Here is a 20525-nt window from a genome sequence, read left to right as displayed (position 1 = left end):
ATGGGTCATTTGGAGAATGTAGCATTTTTCAAACACCTGAAATAGCTTTTTCTGTCACGACTTCAACCGAGGCAGGCTCTCCTTCTCGTTCGGGTGGCGCTCGGCGGTCGTCGTCACCGGCCTACTAGCTGCCACTGACTCTTTTTCCTCCCCCTCCTTATGTGTTTATTTGTATCACCTGTGTTCAGTTAATTGTTAATTAGTGTGGCTTTATTAGTCAGCCAGCCCGTACGCTTCTTTGTGCGGGATTGTTTCATTGTGGCTTTTGGATTTCGGGAGTGGATATTATTATTGTGGACTGGGTTCGTTTATTCGTGTCGTTGGACCGTTGTGTGTGACACCCAGTATGTCCGTGTTGGACATTGTGTTTTCAAGTTGAGTATTAAAAGACTCAACATATTGAAGCTCTGCTGTTCCTGCGTCTGACTTCGCACCTCCCGACACTCAGATCATTACAGAATCCCGCACCCCTAAATGGAGTCAGCAGGAGCAGCAGCCAACCCTCTCCCATCGATGGAGGAACGGGTTCTCCACCACACCACCGTCCTCCATCGGATCGGATCAGCCATGGACCAGATGATGGAGAGAATGGAGCGATGGGAGAGGAGTGGGCTCCTCTCTCCACCTTCGGCTCCCCTTCCTCAGGACTCTCCATCCCCCAGCTCCAGCGCGCTCCGTCTTACGCTCCCGAGGGATTATGATGGAGCGGCGGCAGGGTGCCAGGGGTTCCTACTCCAGCTGGAGCTATACCTGGCCACTGTTCGCCCCACTCCCTCGGGAGCGGAGAGGGTGAGTGTCCTCGTCTCCTGCCTAACGGGTCGTGCTCTGGAGTGGGCCAACGCAGTCTGGAATGGCCCGGACTCAGCGAGGGAGCACTACCCGGAGTTTACCCGTCGTTTTCGTGCCGTGTTTGACCACCCCCCAGAAGGCCGAGCGGCGGGTGAGAGACTATTCCATCTCAGGCAGGAGAGGAGGAGCGCACAGGATTTCGCGCTGGAGTTCCGGACCTTGGCCGCGGGATCAGGGTGGAACGACAGGGCCCTTATTGACCACTACCGGTGTAGTCTCCGGGAGGACGTCCGCAGGGAGCTAGCGTGTCGGGACATCGCTCTGTCTTTGGATGAGCTTATCGACATGTCCATCCGACTGGACAATCTGCTGGCTGCCCGCGGGCGTTCGGAGAGGGTCCTGTGCGTTCCACCACCCAGCGCCCCGGCTCCCATCCCGATGGAGTTGGGAGGGGCCGCGCCTAGGGGAGGAGGCCTCCCCTGCACCAGCTGTGGTCGGAGAGGACACACGGCCGATCGGTGCTGGGGGGGTCTGTCTGGGAGTCGAGATGTCAGGCGGAACGCTTCTCGATCACCCCAGGTGAGTCAGCACCAAACTCACTCAGAACCCCCTGTCGGTCACATGTTTGTCTCAATTTTTTTCCTTGATTTTTTCCCCTCTTCCCAGCATAGGGCACTAGTCGATTCAGGTGCAGCTGGGAACTTTATGGATCGCGGACTAGCCCGAGAGTTGGGCGTTCCGCTTGTGCCGATAGATTCTCCCTTTCCCGTGCACTCCCTAGATAGCCGGCCATTATTTATTTATTTTATTTATTTAACCTTTATTTAACCAGGTAGGCAAATTGAGAACACGTTCTCATTTACAATTGCGACCTGGCCAAGATAAAGCAAAGCAGTTCGACACATACAACAACACATAGTTACACATGGAGTAAAAACAAACATATAGTCAATAATACAGTGAAAAAAATAAGTCTACAGTATATACAATGTGAGCAAGTGAGGTGAGATAAGGGGGGTGAAGGCAAACAGATATATGTATAAATAAATAAAAATATAAAAAGGCCATGGAGGCGAAGTGAGTACAACACAGCAAGTAAAATAAAAACTAAAAAAAACACTGGAATGGTTGGTTTGCATTGGAAGAAAGTGCAAAGTAGAGACAGAAATAATGGGGTGCAAAGGAGCAAAATAAATTAATAAATAAATACAGTAGGTAAAGAGGTAGTTGTTTGGGCTAAATTGTAGATGGGTTATGTACAGGTGCAGTAATCTATGAGCTGCTCTGACAGCTGGTGCTTAAAGCTAGTGAGGGAGATAGGTGTTTCCAGTTTCAGAGATTTTTGTAGTTCGTTCCAGTCATTGGCAGCAGAGAACTGGAAGGAGAGGCGTCCAAAGGAAGAATTGGTTTTGGGGGTGACTAGAGAGATATACCTGCTGGAGCGCGTGCTACGGGTAGGTGCTGCTATGGTGACCAGCGAGCTGAGATAAGGGGGGACTTTACCTAGCAGGGTCTTGTAGATGACCTGGAACCAATGGGTTTGGCGACGAGTATGAAGCGAGGGCCAGCCAACGAGAGTGTACAGGTCGCAGTGGTGGGTAGTATATGGGGCTTTGGTGACAAAACGGATGGCACTGTGATAGACTGCATCCAATTTATTGAGTAGGGTTTTGGAGGCTATTTTGTAAATGACATCACCGAAGTCGAGGATTGGTAGGATGGTCAGTTTTACAAGGGTATGTTTGGCAGCATGAGTAAAGGATGCTTTGTTGCGGAATAGGAAGCCAATTCTAGATTTGACTTTGGATTGGAGATGTTTGATGTGGGTCTGGAAGGAGAGTTTACAGTCTAACCAGACACCTAGGTATTTGTAGTTGTCCACATATTCTAAGTCAGAGCCGTCCAAAGTAGTGATGTTGGACAGGCGGGCCGGAGCAGGCAGCGATCGGTTGAAGGGCATGCATTTGGTTTTACTTGTATTTAAGAGCAGTTGGAGGCCACGGAAGGAGAGTTGTATGGCATTGAAGCTCGCCTGGAGGGTTGTTAACACAGTGTCAAAAGAAGGGCCAGAAGTATACAGAATAGTGTCGTCTGCGTAGAGGTGGATCAGAGAATCACCAGCAGCAAGAGCGACATCATTGATGTAAACAGAGAAGAGAGTCGGTCCAAGAATTGAACCCTGTGGCACCCCCATAGAGACTGCCAGAGGCCCGGACAACAGACCCTCCGATTTGACACACTGAACTCTATCAGAGAAGTAGTTGGTGAACCAGGCGAGGCAATCATTAGAGAAACCAAGGCTGTCGAGTCTGCCAATGAGGATGTGGTGATTGACAGAGTCAAAAGCCTTGGCCAGGTCAATGAATACGGCTGCACAGTATTGTTTCCTATCGATGGCGGTTACGATATCGTTTATGACCTTGAGCGTGGCTGAGGTGCACCCATGACCAGCTCTGAAACCAGATTGCATAGCGGAGAAGGTGTGGTGTGATTCGAAATGGTCGGTAATCTGTTTGTTGACTTGGCTTTCGAAGACCTTAGAAAGGCAGGGTAGGATAGATATAGGTCTGTAGCAGTTAGGGTCAAGGGTGTCCCCCCCTTTGAAGAGGGGGATAACCGCAGCTGCTTTCCAATCTTTGGGTATCTCAGACGACACGAAAGAGAGGTTGAAGAGGCTAGTAATAGGGGTGGCAACAATTTCAGCAGATAGTTTTAGAAAGAAAGGGTCCAGATTATCTAGCCCGGCTGATTTGTAAGGGTCCAGATTTTGCAGCTCATTAAGAACATCAGCTGACTGTATTTGGGAGAAAGAGAAATGGGGAAGGCTTGGGCGAGTAGCAGAGGGGAGGGCAGTGCTGTTGTCCCGGGTAGGGGTAGCCAGGTGGAAAGCATGGCCAGCCGTAGAAAAATGCTTATTGAAATTCTCAATTATAGTGGATTTGTCGGTGGTGACAGTGTTTCCTATCTTCAGGGCGGTTGGAAGCTGGGAGGAGGTGTTCTTATTCTCCATGGACTTTACGGTGTCCCAGAACTTTTTTGAATTTGTGTTGCAGGAAGCAAATTTCTGCTTGAAAAAGCTAGCCTTGGCTTTTCTAACTGCCTGTGTATATTGGTTTCTGGCTTCCCTGAAAAGTTGCATATCACGGGGGCTGTTCGATGCTAATGCAGAACGCCATAGGATGTTTTTCTGTTGGTTAAGGGCAGTCAGGTCAGGAGAGAACCAAGGGCTATATCTGTTCCTGGTTCTAAATTTCTTGAATGGGGCATGCTTATTCAAGATGGTGAGGAAGGCATTTTAAAAAAATGACCAGGCATCCTCTACTGACGGGATGAGATCAATATCCTTCCAGGATACCCCGGCCAGGTCAATTAGGAAGGCCTGCTCGCTGAAGTGTTTCAGGGAGCGTTTGACAGTGATGAGTGGAGGTCGTTTGACCGCTGACCCATTACGGATGCAGGCAATGAGGCAGTGATCGCTGAGATCTTGGTTAAAAACAGCAGAGGTGTATTTGGAGGGCAAGTTTGTTAGGATGATATCTATGAGGGTACCCGTGTTTACGGAATTAGGGTGGTACCTGGTAGGTTCATTAATAATTTGTGTGAGATTGAGGGCATCAAGCTTAGATTGTAGGGTGGCTGGGGTGTTGAGCATGTTCAAATTTAGGTCACCTAGCAGCACGAGCTCTGAAGATAGATGGGGGGCAATCAGTTCACATATAGTGTCCAGAGCACAGCTGGGGGCAGAGGGTGGTCTATAGCAGGCGGCAACGGTGAGAGACTTGTTTTTAGAGAGGTGGATTTTTAAAAGTAGAAGTTCAAATTGTTTGGGAACAGACCTGGATAGTATAACAGAACTCTGCAGGCAGTCTTTGCAGTAGATTGCAACACCGCCCCCTTTGGCCGTTCTATCTTGTCTGAAAATATTGTAATTGGGGATAAAAATGTCTGAATTTTTGGTGGTCTTTCTAAGCCAGGATTCAGACACGGCTAAAACATCCGGGTTGGTAGAGTGTGCTAAAGCAGTTAACAGAACAAACTTAGGGAGGAGGCTCCTAATGTTAACATGCATGAAGCCAAGGCTATTACGGTTACAGAAGTCATCAAAAGAGAGCGCCTGGGGAATAGGAGTGGAGCCAGGTACTGCAGGGCCTGGATTCACCTCTACATCACCAGAGGAACAGAGGAGAAGTAGGATAATGGTACGGCTAAAAGCTATGAGAATTGGTCGCCTAGAGCTACCAGAGCAGAGAGTAAAAGGAAGTTTCTGGGGGCGATAAAATAGTTTAAAGGAATAATGTACAGACAAAGGTATGGTAGGATGTGAATACAGTGGAGGTAAACCTAGGTATTGAGTGATGATGAGAGAGATCTTGTCTCTAGAAACATCATTGAAACCAGGTGATGTCATCGCATATGTGGGTGGTGGAACTGCAGGGTTGGATATGGTATAGAGAGCAGGGCTAGAATCTCTACAGTGAAATAAGCCAATAAACACTAACCAGAACAGCAATGGACAAGGCATATTTACATTAAGGAGAGGCAAGCTTAATCAAGTGATAAATAAGGGTCCAGTGAGTAGAGGTTGGTTGGGGTCGTGGCGATCCAGACAGCTGGCCGGGTATATGGCTATCGGTAGCAGCATAGGATGGAGGTCTGTTTGTAGATACCTCGTGCGTTTCCGTCGGTAGGTTCCGTGTAGTGGGGTTTTGTTCAGATAGCAGCCGATAAGACAGCTAACGATTAGCGGGCCTCAGATGAGCGTTCAGGTAACGCCGGGACGGAGGTGCCGGTTGGATAAATCCCTCGGGCAGATAACGTCGGCAGTCAGTCGTGAAGGCCCGGTGGGGTTCCGTATCTGCAGCAGCAACAAAGAAGCGGGTCCGGATGGTGATGGAACTCCTCAGCTGGCTAGCTCCAGCATGATTTGAGTTAGCTCCGGGGTCGACGTAAGCCAATAGTCACACGGTATGCAGCTAGCTAGCTGCGAAATCAAGGTGCACGTGTCCAGAGGCTGCGGTTGGAATCCGGGGAAACTGAGAGAAAAAAAGTCCCGGAATGCTCCGGTCCGAGTCGCGTTGCACAAAAGTGCCGGTAGATTATCGAGCTAGAGGAATAGCTGATGACCGCAAAAACGTGGGCAGCTGAAACACCAACGCTAGCCAGCAAACCGGCTAATTTCGGGGCAGCTACAGATTAGCTTCTGGCTAGCTATCGGAGTAGCTTCTGGATTAGCTTTCAGGCTAGCTTCTGAATTAGCCCCTGGCTATCTTCCACGATGGATTTTCAGATTGAGGTAAATAGTACTTATTGTAATTGGTGAAGCGGGTTGCAGGAAAGCTTTTGCAGGAAAGCTTTTGTAGTTGAGTTCTTGGATAATAAAATAAATAAAAGATATGTGAAGAAAAGGTGTAAATATATATATATACAGGACACGACACGACAACACGGAAAAATACGTCTGAACTGCTAAGCCACCTTGGTGCTTTTCAAGGGTCAGGGGTGGTCAGGGGTGGTCAGGGAGGCCACAGTTCCCCTGGACATGGTGACGCAGGGGAATCATAGGGAACGTATCAGTCTCTTTATTTTTGATTCGCCTGCGTTTCCAGTGGTGCTGGGTATTCCCTGGTTGGCCCGGCACAATCCCAGTATTTCGTGGAGACATGGGGTTCTCCAGGGGTGGTCAGAGGAGTGTTCTGGAAGGTGCCTGGGAGTTTCCATTGGTACCACGTCGGTGGAGAGTCCAGACCAGGGTTCAACGGTGCACATTCCCCCCGAGTATGCCGATTTGGCAATCGCTTTCTGTAAAAAGAAAGCGACGAAATTACCACCACATCGACCGGGTAGGGATTGTGCGATAGATCTCCAGGTTAACGCTGCGCTTCCCAAGAGTCACGTGTACCCTGTGTCCCAAGAGGAGACGTTGGCTATGGAGACATATGTCGCGGAGTCTCTGGGACAGGGGTACATTCGGCCCTCCATCTCACCCGTCTCCTCGAGTTTCTTTTTTGTAAAGAAGAAGGAGGGAGGTTTGCGTCCGTGTATTGATTATAGAGGTCTAAATGCCATCACAGTTGGGTTTAGTTACCCACTACCTCTCATCGCTTCGGCGGTGGAATCATTTCACGGAGCGCAGTTCTTTACAAAACTGGACCTCAGGAGCGCGTACAGTCTGGTGCGTATTCGGAAAGGAGACGAGTGGAAAACCGCATTTAGTACCAAATCGGGCCACTATGAGTACTGCGTCATGCCGTATGGGTTAAAGAATGCTCCAGCTGTTTTCCAATCCTTTGTAGACGACATTCTCAGGGACCTGCACGTGCAGGGGGTAGTTGTGTATATTGATGACATTCTGATCTACTCAACTACTCAAGCCGCGCATGTATCTCTGATGCGCAAAGTGCTTGGCAGACTGCTGGAGCATGACCTATACGTCAAGGCTGAGAAGTGTGTGTTCTCCAAACAAGCCGTCTCCTTCCTGGGTTATCGCATTTCCACCTCGGGGGTGGTGGTGGAGAGTGACCGCATAAAGGCCGTGCGTAATTGGCCGACTCCAACCACGGTGAAAGAGGTGCAGCGGTTTTTGGGTTTTGCCAACTACTACCGGAGATTTATCCGGGGTTTTGGTCAGGTAGCGGCTCCCATTACCTCACTGCTAAAGGGGGGCCCGATGCGGTTGCGGTGGTCAGCGGCGGCGGACGGAGCTTTAAACAGGTTGAAGGCTCTGTTCACGGATGCTCCCGTGTTGGCGCATCCGGATCCCTCTTTAGCATTCATAGTGGAGGTGGACGCGTCCGAGGCTGGGGTGGGTGCCGTGCTATCACAGCGCTCGGGTACGCCACCAAAACTCCGCCCCTGCGCTTTCTTCTCTAGTAAGCTCAGTGCAGCGGAGCGTAACTATGATGTGGGGGATCGGGAGTTGTTAGCGGTGGTCAGGGCTCTGAAGGTGTGGAGACACTGGCTTGAGGGGGCTAAGCACCCTTTTCTCATCTGGACTGACCACCAGAATCTGGAGTATATTCTGGCAGCTCGGAGACTGAACCCGCGTCAGGCAAGGTGGGCCATGTTTTTCACCCGGTTTAGGTTCACGGTGTCCTGCAGACCTGGTTCCCAAAACGTAAAGGCTGACGCACTGTCTCGCCTTTACGACACGGAGGATAGGACCACCGAGCCCACTCCCATCATCCCCGCCTCGAGGTTGATAGCGCCAGTGGTATGGGAGGTGGACTCGGACATCGAGCGGGCGTTACGGGCGGATCCCGCGCCTCCTCAGTGCCCGGCGGGCCGTAAGTACGTACCGCTTGGTGTTCGGGACCGACTGATTCGGTGGGATCATGTCCTACCCTCCTCGGGTCACCCTGGGGTGACGAGGACAGTGGGGAGCCTTCGGGGAAGGTATTGGTGGCCCACCTTAGCTCGTGACGTTAGGGTTTATGTCTCCTCCTGTTCGGTATGCGCTCAGAGTAAGGCTCCTAGGCACCTTCCTAGAGGGAAGTTGCAACCCCTCCCCGTTCCACAACGGCCATGGTCTCATCTGTCCGTGGACTTCCTGACCGATCTTCCCCCTTCTCAGGGAAACACTACGGTTCTGGTAATTGTGGATCGGTTTTCTAAGTCCTGCCGTCTCCTCCCGTTGCCCGGTATCCCTACTGCCCTACAGACTGCGGAGGCCTTATTCACTCACGTCTTCCGGCACTACGGGGTGCCGGAGGACATCGTTTCTGATCGGGGCCCCCAGTTCACGTCCCGAGTATGGAGGGCGTTCATGGAGCGTCTGGGGGTCACGGTCAGCTTGACTTCCGGTTTTCACCCCGAGAGTAATGGGCAGGTGGAGAGAGTGAACCAGGAGGTGGGTAGGTTTCTGCGGTCCTATTGCCAGGACCGGCCAGGGGAGTGGGCGAGATACATTCCCTGGGCCGAGATGGCCCAGAACTCACTACGCCACTCCTCTACTAATGTGTCCCCCTTTCAGTGTGTGTTGGGGTACCAGCCGGTCCTGGCACCATGGCATCCGAGCCAGACCGAGGCTCCTGCGGTGGAGGAGTGGGTACAGCGCTCCAAAGAGACCTGGAGGGCCGTCCAGGAGTCCCTTCAACAAGCCACTAGGAGGCAGAAGAGGAGCGCTGACCGCCACCGCAGTGAGGCTCCCGTGTTTGTACCGGGGGAAAGGGTCTGGCTCTCGACCCGAAACCTACCCCTCCGCTTGCCCTGCCGGAAGCTGAGGCCGCAGTGTGTAGGGCCCTTCAAAGTCCTGAGGAGAATAAACGAGGTGTGTTATCGATTAAAACTCCCTTCCTATTTTCGTATTAACCCCTCGTTTCATGTGTCTCTCCTCAGGCCGGTGGTAGCTGGTCCCTGCAGGACGGTGAGGTGACGGAGGTCCCCCCCCCCCCCTCTGGACATCGAGGGGTCCCCGGCGTACACGATACGGGCCATTCTGGACTCGAGACGCCGGGTGAGGGGCCTGCAGTACCTCGTGGACTGGGAGGGGTACGGTCCGGAGGAGAGGTGCTGGGTACCGGTGGAGGACATTTTGGATCCATCTATGTTAAGGGATTTCCATCGCCTCCATCCGGATCGCCCCGCACCTCGTCCTCCGGGTCGACCTCGAGGCCGGTGTCGGCGCGCTGCGGGAGCCGCGCGTCAGAGGGGGGGTACTGTCACGACTTCAACCGAGGCAGGCTCTCCTTCTCGTTCGGGTGGCGCTCGGCGGTCGTCGTCACCAGCCTACTAGCTGCCACTGACTCTTTTTCCTCCCCCTCCTTATGTGTTTATTTGTATCACCTGTGTTCAGTTAATTGTTAATTAGTGTGGCTTTATTAGTCAGCCAGCCCGTACGCTTCTTTGTGCGGGATTGTTTCATTGTGGCTTTTGGATTTCGGGAGTGGATATTATTATTGTGGACTGGGTTCGTTTATTTGTGTCATTGGACCGTTGTGTGTGACACCCAGTATGTCCGTGTTGGGCATTGTGTTTTCAAGTTGAGTATTAAAAGACTCAACATATTGAAGCTCTGCTGTTCCTGCGTCTGACTTCGCACCTCCCGACACTCAGATCGTTACATTTTCTTTTATGTATATATCCCATGTGATAGTTCCCCATGTGTATAGGATGCTAATCATGGCTAACTTAGTTTGACTCCTATCCTTTGTTTTTTTTGTTATCTTCTCTGGGATATGTGGGACGCTAACGTCCCACTTGGCCAAAAGCCAGTAAAAATGCAGAGCGCCAAATTCAAATAAATTACTATAAAAATTAAACTTTCATTAAATCACACATGATAGACACCAAATTAAAGCTACGCTTGTTGTGAATCCAGCCAACATGTCTGATTTCAAAAAGGATTTACGGCGAAAGCACACCAAACGATTATGTTAGGTCAGTACATAGCCACAGAAAAACACAGCCATTTTTCCAGCCAAAGAGAGGAGTAACAAAAAGCAGAAATAGAGATAAAATTAATCACTAACCTTTGATGGTCTTCATCAGATGACACTCATAGGACTTCATGTTACACAATACATGTATGTTTTATTCAGTAAAGTTCATATTTATATCCAAAAATCTGAGTTTAGGCGGGATGCTACTGTCTCACTTGGCCAAAAGCCAGAGAAAATGCAGAGCGCCATATTCAAATAAATTACTATAAAAATCAAACTTTCATTAAATCACACATGAAAGATACCAAATTAAAGCTACACTGGTTGTGAATCCAGCCAACATGTCAGAATTCAAATAGGCTTTTCGGCGAAAGCAAACGATGCTATTATCTGAGGATAGCACCATAGTAAATAGAGAGAGAAGCATATTTCTTCAATGCTTTCACCACTGAGAAAGTTGCTCTTCATGATGCCCTGCAGAAGGGCAGAAGGTTTTATTGTGCCAGAGATATAGTGAATGTGGGCCCTGAACTCACCCAGAACTGAGGCTCCTCTGTTCCACTCATGCAGATGCCAACATTCTGCCTGATGCCCAAGCTTCGCTCTCACCAACAACACCTGTCTGACCAATACCCCCAATGCCCCCACCTAGGAGAGGAGACGGAGAGTGAAAGGGAGAGAGAGAGAAAGAGAGAGAGAGCATGTAATAAACTGTGCAGTGCATAATTTGATCAGTCACTGATTAAACAACTAAAGTGAAAACCAGTAAACACTGCAGCCCTCCAGGACTAAAATTGTGCAACTCCACTCTAAACAAACTGTGGGTGAATTGACCAGGGATGACACAAAACCTACTTAACATTACAGAGCAAAGGATAGGTCTAAGATGTTGAATTCACATGGATATTAATAAAATATTGATAAAGCATGATTGAGTTATTCACTGCATTTGATTATGACTCTCGTGAGATGTAATTAAAACATATCCACATTTGAAATGGTTTGGACTATGACGGTGTGCCTGTGAGCTATCACGTAGGACATTTCCCTCCATTTCTCCCCACACCAACGTTGTTTGCTAAAAACATAGTTGATTAGTCTTGCTAACCTAATTAAGCTATGCTATCGCTAGTCCCTTTAAAAAAATGGTGGATTGTATCATGTCAAAGAACAAACACCAGAGTCTAGCTATCATATCAGTTTTTAAGAAATGTTTTGTTTCATATTTGTCTTTGATTGGTTTCAAAACCTGTTCTACTCACCGCCGCTTTGAACTGGCTCCTAAGTGAGTACTTGCTGATTAGGGTTGTCGTTTTAGCCACAGGTTGCCTCTTGTATTTGGTTTCTCACGTTAAAGGGGGTTTTCATTGTTTATTTTAACGTTTAAACACTGATGTGTGTCTTTGTTTTCATTTTGTAAAGTATTGGGCATTCAGGTAAGAATTGTGCAACAGTGTTGCATATGAAGGGGTATTTCACAGTTCATTAAGAATTTCACTTTTTTGAAAGGTGTGAAAGGTTTATGCCAGGTTAGGGCAGGTCTATGGGATATTGAGGTAATATTACTATTGGCCAGCTGCATATTATTTTCTCGAATTAAGTATTTTTGTAAACAACTATCCTCATCTTGCAATTTGTATATTTTGTAAAACACATCTCTGGATCCAGTCTGCTTCATCACCAGATTTACTGTAAATAACTAAACCTGATTTACTGTAAATAAATACACTGGATCAACTGTAAATAAATACACCTGATCTACTGAAATTAAATAAACCTGATCTACTGTAAATACATACACTGGTCTACTGTAAATAAGTATGCCTGATCTACTGTAAATAAATACACCTGATCTACTGTAAATGCATACACCTGGTCTACTGTAAATAAATACTCCTGACCTATGTCCTCTATCTCAACAGGCTGCTACAGTAAGTGTATTTCCAAACCTCTCTTAAAAGCAAGTGATTGGAGTATAGTTTCAGGATTGTATTAACACATCCAAAGCCCAATTTTTTGTATACATTTTTTATTGCTAGGTATTACTGCGCTGTTGGAGCTAGAAACACAAGTATTTCGCTTTATCACCAATAGACTTTGATTTGAAATCTTGCTTGGCATCACAAAGCTTTCTTTCATTTGTTTAAATCCAAGCCCAAATCTGACATATTTCAGACTGTAATATATGCATATATTCATATATCTTCACTTTAGTAAGCAGGTAATGGGTGTGTAATATCACAGCATCAGTGTTAGAGTCGGGTGTGTCTCAGGGAGAGAGGGGAGCAGAGGGAAGCAGAATCTGACAGTTTGGGCAGGAGGCCTGTGCTGGCAGGGCTCCCTATCGCCGGGGGCGGGGGCAAAGAGCGATGGTGCTCGCTGTCATGTCGGTCACATGACCCCTGGGGTAAGAGTCCCCTCGAGCTGCGCTGCGTAATAAATAATCTGTCGGGCTGGCTGGCAAGCTCCCTCCAAACATTCACACATGTGTGCAAAGATACATGTGCGCGTACATGTGCAAGCACACACACTCACACAGTCGCTCACATTCTCTCACATGCTCTCACACACACATACACAACCACACACACACACACGCACATGCACACGCACACGCACACGCACACGCACACACATACACACGCACCCACATACACACACACACACACACACATATATACTCTCACATGCACACAGGCAGCTTGAGACAATGTATTTACTCACAATCCTACTGAGGAGAATAAATGTGGGCTTTATGCAATGAAAATATGGTCAAACAGATACCTGACATAATGCCTTTAACACCAGCACAACATTGTGTCATTTTCTCATGACAACTGACAAGGTGTGAACGATTCAAAATGTCTACTCAAAATGTTAACCTTGTTACAAAACCATAAGTCAGTTATCATAACCTTTGTTTTGTAAAGAGGCATTTTGCAGTGACTCTCAGCTGTCTGCTAACATGAACTCAAACTATAGTTCACTAGCAGAAGTTGGTAGTCATAAAATGTGTGGATTTGTGCCACTTCAACTTAAGTGATACCAAAATACTCTGAGGAATCAGATAGCTATGTCACAAAGTTAAAAGTCTTAAAAGCTCAAATGGAATGTTCTGGCAGGTAGTTATATTGTTAACGTGTTAATGGCTTTCTTTAAAAGTACTCAGGCACTCATGCATAAGAGGCCTACTGAACAGTACCAGTACATGACACTGTAGTTTTGCCACTGTCTACTACTTAGCAATGAAGTCCATGGCCCCTTTGTGTTTTCCTAACCCATGTCTTTACTTTACGGCAGCAGCATTTGTAAATGTCACCTTTCGTTTGGATCCCCTTGCCACCTGTGCCGAGAGAGAGTAGCTTTTAAACCACATCACACTGAAGACACTGAAACACCCATCTGTGGAGTGAAATGTGCTGTAATGCATCTAACTCCCCATAGCTCTTAGTCTATCTATTTAACACCAGGTGAAGCAGAATCTATTATGGACTGCAAGAAAACCGCATACGAACCGTTAAGAAATACAAGTGCAGCAAGAGTCAGCTAGAAAATAGGATACCTAGTCAGTTGCACAACGGAATGCATTCAACCGAAATGTGTCTTCCGCATTTAACCCAACCCCTCTGAATCAGAGAGGTGCGGGGGTTGCCTTAATCCACATCATTGGCTCCCGTGGAGTAGTTGTTGATGGGGGTTAACTGCCTTGCTCAAGGGCACACCGGCAGATATTTCCCCACTTGCCTGCTCAGGAATTCAAACCAGCGGCCTTTTTGTTTCTGGCCAAAACCGCTAGGCAACCTGCTATCTCCCCTGAGTGAAAAAGCAAGGTGTTATGGAAAAAAGATCTGGCTATAAATTTCATGAGAAAGAGTCTGCTTCGAAAACTCTCCAGCAGCATTTGATGAGTTCATTGGAGATTCTATAGACACGGAGAGAACCTTTGCACTGGCATATGGCATTCTCCCCTGACAGGGGAACAGGGACCGGGAGACAAACAGGCGCACCAATTACAACTGTACCCACAATCCTCTCTGGGGAGCCTATTGATCTTAGCCATCCCCGTCGTGGTCATGTGTTCATGTTGACTTGAGTCATTTTATTAGAAAGACAACATTCAACTTCTTGGAAAAAGAAGTTACCACGCTGTTAGAGAATTAGTTACTACAAATGCCACATTATAAGGGCTCAGCCACACCAATAGCGTTTGCTGGCCGATGGGCGAGAGTACTTAGCACCTCTGAACAGAGTGCCGGCTGTAATTCGCGAACCGAGTGTGTGCCAAAGTTCCTGAGCATGTCTTTAAGTAAGTCATTGCCGACATTACCATAAATTAGTCACCACGCTCCTTTTCTCATCTCGACAGTATCTCCAGTATGTTGTTGTTTTTCCACTACTACCTCAATGAAATATAATTATTGAGCTTTTCCAACACACCTTCAGTCACTGTATGTGTAAATACACGCCAACACAAGGTGTTTATTTTGATAAAGAGCTGTATTTCTTTTGAGTGCGTGCCTCTGAAGAGAAAATAAACTCCCAAAACAAGGATAGCATATCCATGTAACCTCTAAGCAATTCCATAAATGTGGACATTATTAACAACATGTTAATAAGATACGATCTTAAAAAAAAATTGCATGTCATCAAATACAATATATTGTATACTTTTGGCAAATGGCCATGGATAGGATTGTGTTTTGATGAAAGCATATTGTAGATGGGATGTTGGAATTTGGATCATGGTGTGTTTTGAATGGCCTATTTACACAGAGTAGGAGAGTTGTTTGCTCCCCGATGAGCTATAGTGATTACATAGTATCAGTGTATTCAAAAACATGGCCTATGATAATACATAATATACTGCTCAAAAAAAGTGTTCATGAAGTTGGTAACCATGTGGAAAAAATGTATGAGAAAGCTTACAGTACAGTATGTGCTTACTTATAACACGGCATTTGCTTTATGACCCTCCGCCATAGGTATGCTACTGGTGTCTGTTCTTGCAGCGACATGGTCATTTGTGCTCGTCTCTTCCGTGTTTTTTTTTGTTTAAAGTGTTTTAAAGTTGCGATCTACCTCAACCATGAAAGAGACTTATTCAAAATAAAATTAGAACAGATAGATATGGGGACTCTTTTATTCCAACAGCCATTAGGCTGTTTAATACATAGTCTGTTGGTCCCTCGAGTATAAGGCATATTGCACTTTCACTTTCCATGTGTAGCTATAGCACTTTGAATGAATTATTTTGTGTAGTTTCTGTGTTTTCATGTTTTATGTACCGTCTTTTTAAGCACATGACAAAATTAATTTCCTCATGGTGGGATAATAAAGTTGATCTGAATTCTGGCCTCTGATTGGCTTGAAGGGACTTCTAGAGCATGCATTATTTCCCTTTATTCAACGGTGGGTCTAATCCTGGATGCTGATTGGTTAAAGCTGCATTGCAACTGGTGTCTATTCCACAAGTTACCACAAGGCTATGAAGTTTAAATGCCTATTCATTGTTCCATCTCACTGCACAATCCACTGTCACATCAGCTCAACCAGGCAATTTCAAAAATGTATCTCCACTGTTGAAAAGCATCTAGACATTATCTCCCCTTCTTTTAAGCTAGCATTTGGTTTTCAGCAGCGGATATTTGTATAAACCTTGCTATCTGTCTCTCTGACCTTTGCAACATAGTTTCAGAATTGAAATGTGATCTTCACTGTCCCATTGAGGATTAACGTGTCAGGACGAGACAGAAATCTTTTCTCAGCCAATCGAAATCATGAATCACCATAATTTTATGGATATATACAAAGACATTTCAATAGAAAACAGGTCAATCAAAACAAAATGCAGCTAGTATGCTGTTTTTCCAGCATTGAAATTATTGTGTTAGCTGTGTATTGGCAAGCTCCTCTGAAAAGTGTCCTCCTCAAAGTGTCCTATGTCAGGAAATCGCACATCACTAGCTCATTATTATGAATGTATGCAGCTACTTTGCTGTTATTCTGGCTGCACTGTTTGGTGTGACTGTGTTAGCCGTAGTTGGCTAGCTAGTAAGCAAGTGATAAGAACATTTCCAGCCAGCTTGGCATGAAAACACTTAGAACGAATGACTGTGCCGTGTCCATAGATATACAGTACATAGAACAAAAAAGACTTCACGACTGGGTTGCGTCTCTGGCAACCTAACCGATAGAATGAACAACCAGTCGGCTTGGGTAGCAACTCTAGATCCTTCCACGGGACTATATATTGTGGAAGGATAAAATACTGTTTTTAATGAAAATATGTCAATATTGTTTTTTATATGTTGGTAACCATGTTCTTACATGTTTGAGATGCTTTGAAAGCAAAAGCTGAACATTATAAGGCAATGTTGAATTTGATTTCATAATAGCAAGCTAGGACTGATGGTTTGGTTTGCTAAGCTAGCAAGTCTGTTTGGTTACCAAGGCAACTACTGTAGCTATCTAGTAAACTTGCTACCGACTTCAGTGGATGTTGAACATATTTCTACAGTAGTTGCCTACATTTCAATCAGACTCCATGCGTTCTCTGAAAAATAATGAAACTCTGTGAAAGGTTAGTGACACTTTGCTAGCGCGTCGTGTCACACACCTACCACGTCGGGCATTATTTCTCATAAAACGCATAGCCCCTTACTGATTTTCCCTTACATAATGGCATGTTTACATGCAGTAAGAGTACAGTTGAATAGCCAGTGTAGCTGTGCAGTGTTGGCTGTGGGAATTATTGTCTGTCTGAAGGGTAGAGTTTCCAGCTCGCTGTCGAGGAGGAACCTTTAGGGAAGGGAATGGCTTGGGAGAGACCGCCTGTGTGTGTGTGAGTGTGTGTCAACTAGCTCTCTACACAAATAAAACCTGTCCAACTCCACTTCCTCTCTCCACCGGTGGACACGTGGAGATAAGCCTCCCTTCCATCAGCAGTGTGTCTCCTCTATGGAGAGGATCAACCATCTGCTGGAACAGCAATAGACCTGCTTCCCCTGAGGGGGGTGCTACTAGCATGCTTTATCTGTGGTGTTTAGCTAAACTGGTTTGTATGATATACCATATAGAGTACAGCTGTTTAAAAGGCAGCTGTTTTTGAAGTCAATTGGTTGATTCATCTCAATGATGTGACAATCATCTATAAGACAACCTATAGTTCCTTTATTTGCCCATTTCATTTAGTGACTGGTGTTGATATGGCATTGGTGGAGGGTTGACATTTCAATGAAAGTGCTTAAAGTTTGAACGGGATGAAGAAATGTGTCACCTGTTTGGAACAGTTGATAGCAATGCCGCCTCGGACCGGAAGGAATGAAAGAATCAGAACTCCTCAGGAATTTCCCTGGAAAAGAAGATGAGATGATGGATTTAGGTGATACCACCCCAACAATTGTCAATGTTTGTATTACCCATTTAGAGCCAACCATGTGATGGCAATACATGTGTCCATACGATCATGCACAGTATATGTGACTTCCGCATGGAGAGGATGTCAATGTGACACAAATGGGACCATATCCCCTATGGGACCTGGTCAAAGGTAGTGCACTTTGTAGGGAACAAGGTGACATTTGAGACGCAACCAAATAATACTGACCAAGTAGCACTGAACACTGGAGTTCATATGCTTCACTGATTATACAGAATACCAATACAGGAAACAATAGTGTTACAAAACAAAGCCCCTATGGAAGTTCAGAGAAGTCAGTGTTCGGACTCAGTGGTTTTCAGTTCATAAAGGAGCCCACCCAAAATACACCTACACATATTTATGAAGTGACAGTTTCCTCATTATACAGTCACTGATATGTGCATTGCCCCCACCCACCCACCTCTATCTTTATCTTTATTTCTCTCTCCCCCTCTCTCTCTCTCTCTCTCACACACACACACAGTCTCTCCATTCTCAGTCTCATCCTCTCTCTTTTTCTCTTTCACTCTCTCACCCTCCCTCTCTCTGTCTGTGAGCAGCCTTAATTGATTTGTCTTCAGCTGCATATCGGTCGACAGCTGGGAGATAATGGGGACGTAAAGGAACACAGACGAGCCCCGAAGGACCAGAGAGAGCTCCTTCTCACCAACGACACACATTCACACACACAGAATCGCACAAGCTCTCACACGTACAAAACACAAGCTCCAACCCTCTCCAAACTCAAAAGGCCAGGGATAATTCAAAGTCTCAGCTCGTACTGTGTCCTTTCGTATTCTACCCACAACCGAGCCTTTGGTTTATTCTTCCACCTCATCACTTAAATATGCAAAATCATCTGTTTACTCTTCGACAGATCAAAGTTTGTCCCACCCTTCATTTTCTCCCTCTCAAGAGTTCTAAAAATGATTTATTTCATTATGCAAGCCAACAAAGAGCGGTGGCGTTCTGCTTCTTATAACCCGGCATTGGAGCTTGCTGATTAATTAGCTTGTATAATTAGCTTAATGATTTAGAGAAACACAGCTCCAGCCACCCAAGAAGCTATGCTAATGGTCTCCTGTCTACTGGAATTAAAATGCCCATAATGTCAGTACCCAAATAGTCGAGATAAGAACTATGAGTTAGTAGATAGGTGTCAGAGAATGTACTATTATTTAAATAAATGTAAAGGTGGTAGATCAGCTATACTATTGCAGATAGATTGTAGCTTCCATCAATGTAAATGTCTGCATCATTTCCAATACCTCATATTTTTTGTAAATATTATATATATATATATATATATATATACACTGCTCAAAAAAATAAAGGGAACACTTAATGCACATTTGTGGCCTGCTGGAGGTCATTTTGCAGGGCTCTGGCAGTGCACCCCCTTGCACAAAGGCGGAGGTAGCGGTCCTGCTGCTGGGTTGTTGCCCTCCTACGGCCTCCTCCACGTCTCCTGATGTACTGGCCTGTCTCCTGGTAGCGCCTCCATGCTCTGGACACTACGCTGACAGACACAGCAAACCTTTTTGCCACAGCTCGCATTGATGTGCCATCCTGGATGAACTGCACTACCTGAGCCACTTGTGTGGGTTGTAGACTCCGTCTCATGCTACCACTAGAGTGAGAGCACCGCCAGCATTCAAAAGTGACCAAAACATCAGCCAGGAAGCATAGGAACTGAGAAGTGGTCTGTGGTCACCACCTGCAGAATCACTCCTTTTTTGGGGGTGTCTTGCTAATTGCCTATAATTTCCACCTTTTGTCTATTCCATTTGCACAACAGCATGTGAAATGTATTGTCAATCAGTGTTGCTTCCTAAGTGGACAGTTTGATTTCACAGAAGTGTGATTGACTTGGAGTTACATTGTGTTGTTTAAGTGTTCCCTTTATTTTTTTGAGCAGTGTATATATACAGTATATATAAAATCTCTTTCAAACATATTTTCCCCTACCCCTACCACCCCTCCTCTAATTGGAGTAAACTAATGAACAACAGCACTTAGGCTTTTACTTCCAGCTTATACATACCATATATGTTCAGAGAATGTTCGTAATGTGTTGCAGCATCATGTTAGCTGATACTGTAGCAAGGTGATAGCAGATAGGAGCAGTACTGAAAATGTAATTTTTTTCCTTGTGAACATAAACCATCACCAACTCAAGTGTCCATAGAATGACAGTCGGGTGTCCATACTAGGACAGTGCGGTATCCATAGTATGACAGTATGGTGTCCATGGTATGACAGTACGGTGTCTATATTAGGTCAGCCTCAGAGTCACACAGAGTTTGTATCCCATACACTAGAGCAGTGGTTCTCAATCTCGGTCCTGGGGACCCAAAGGGGTGCAGTTTTGCTTTGTCCTAGCACTACACACCTGATTCAAATCAACAACTCATCAGGCTTTGATGATTTGAATCAGGTGTGTAATGCTAGGGCAAAAACAAAACTGTCCACCCCTTTGGGTCCCCAGGACCAGGAGAACCACTGCACTAGAGTTACAAGTCATGTGACTGAATAAGGAAGTATGTTTTGAGAACCACTGCACTAGAGTTACAAGTCATGTGACTGAATAAGGAAGTATGTTTTGGAGCTGCTGAAAACGGTGGGGTTTCGCAAACACATCAGGATCAATACAGAGCAGCAGGGGTGTATTCATTAGTGCACACTGTAGCAAACTGTAGCAAAGCACTTTGCAATGCAAAACGTTTTGCCTACGAAATTTGAATGTTTGGTCCATTTGGTTCCTCGTGAATACACCTCAGGTGAACAAAGTTGGATAACCTCTTTACCTGTCTGTGTAATAATTTTCATTGACTGATAACAGTAGCTAAGTAGGAACATTTCTAGGCCTACTGTATCTCTATATACCCCTGATGCAAAATGTACAGAATATATACAGGTACCTGCCAAGATAAAGAAAA

At 46.0% G+C, this 20525-nt stretch overlaps 1 protein-coding gene across 50 annotated transcripts in view; it reads right to left on the bottom strand.

The window, feature by feature from the left end:
• LOC129835195 (receptor-type tyrosine-protein phosphatase delta-like) overlaps positions 1-20525 on the bottom strand; it is a 678254-nt gene that overhangs the window by 395254 nt on the left and 262475 nt on the right. For all 50 annotated transcript variants that reach the window (XM_055900635.1, XM_055900637.1, XM_055900636.1 and 47 more), the window contains exons 5-6: positions 17443-17517; positions 10703-10814 (exon numbers count right to left, since the gene is read on the bottom strand). The gene's annotated coding sequence lies outside the window, so the exon portion shown is untranslated. The remainder of the gene's footprint in view (positions 1-10702; positions 10815-17442; positions 17518-20525) is intronic.

The sequence above is a fragment of the Salvelinus fontinalis genome, chromosome 36 (assembly GCF_029448725.1).
Source record: "Salvelinus fontinalis isolate EN_2023a chromosome 36, ASM2944872v1, whole genome shotgun sequence".
NCBI lineage: Eukaryota > Metazoa > Chordata > Actinopteri > Salmoniformes > Salmonidae > Salvelinus > Salvelinus fontinalis.
The sequence above is the reverse complement of the archived record's forward strand: the minus strand, read 5'-3'. Positions and strand labels throughout refer to the sequence as shown.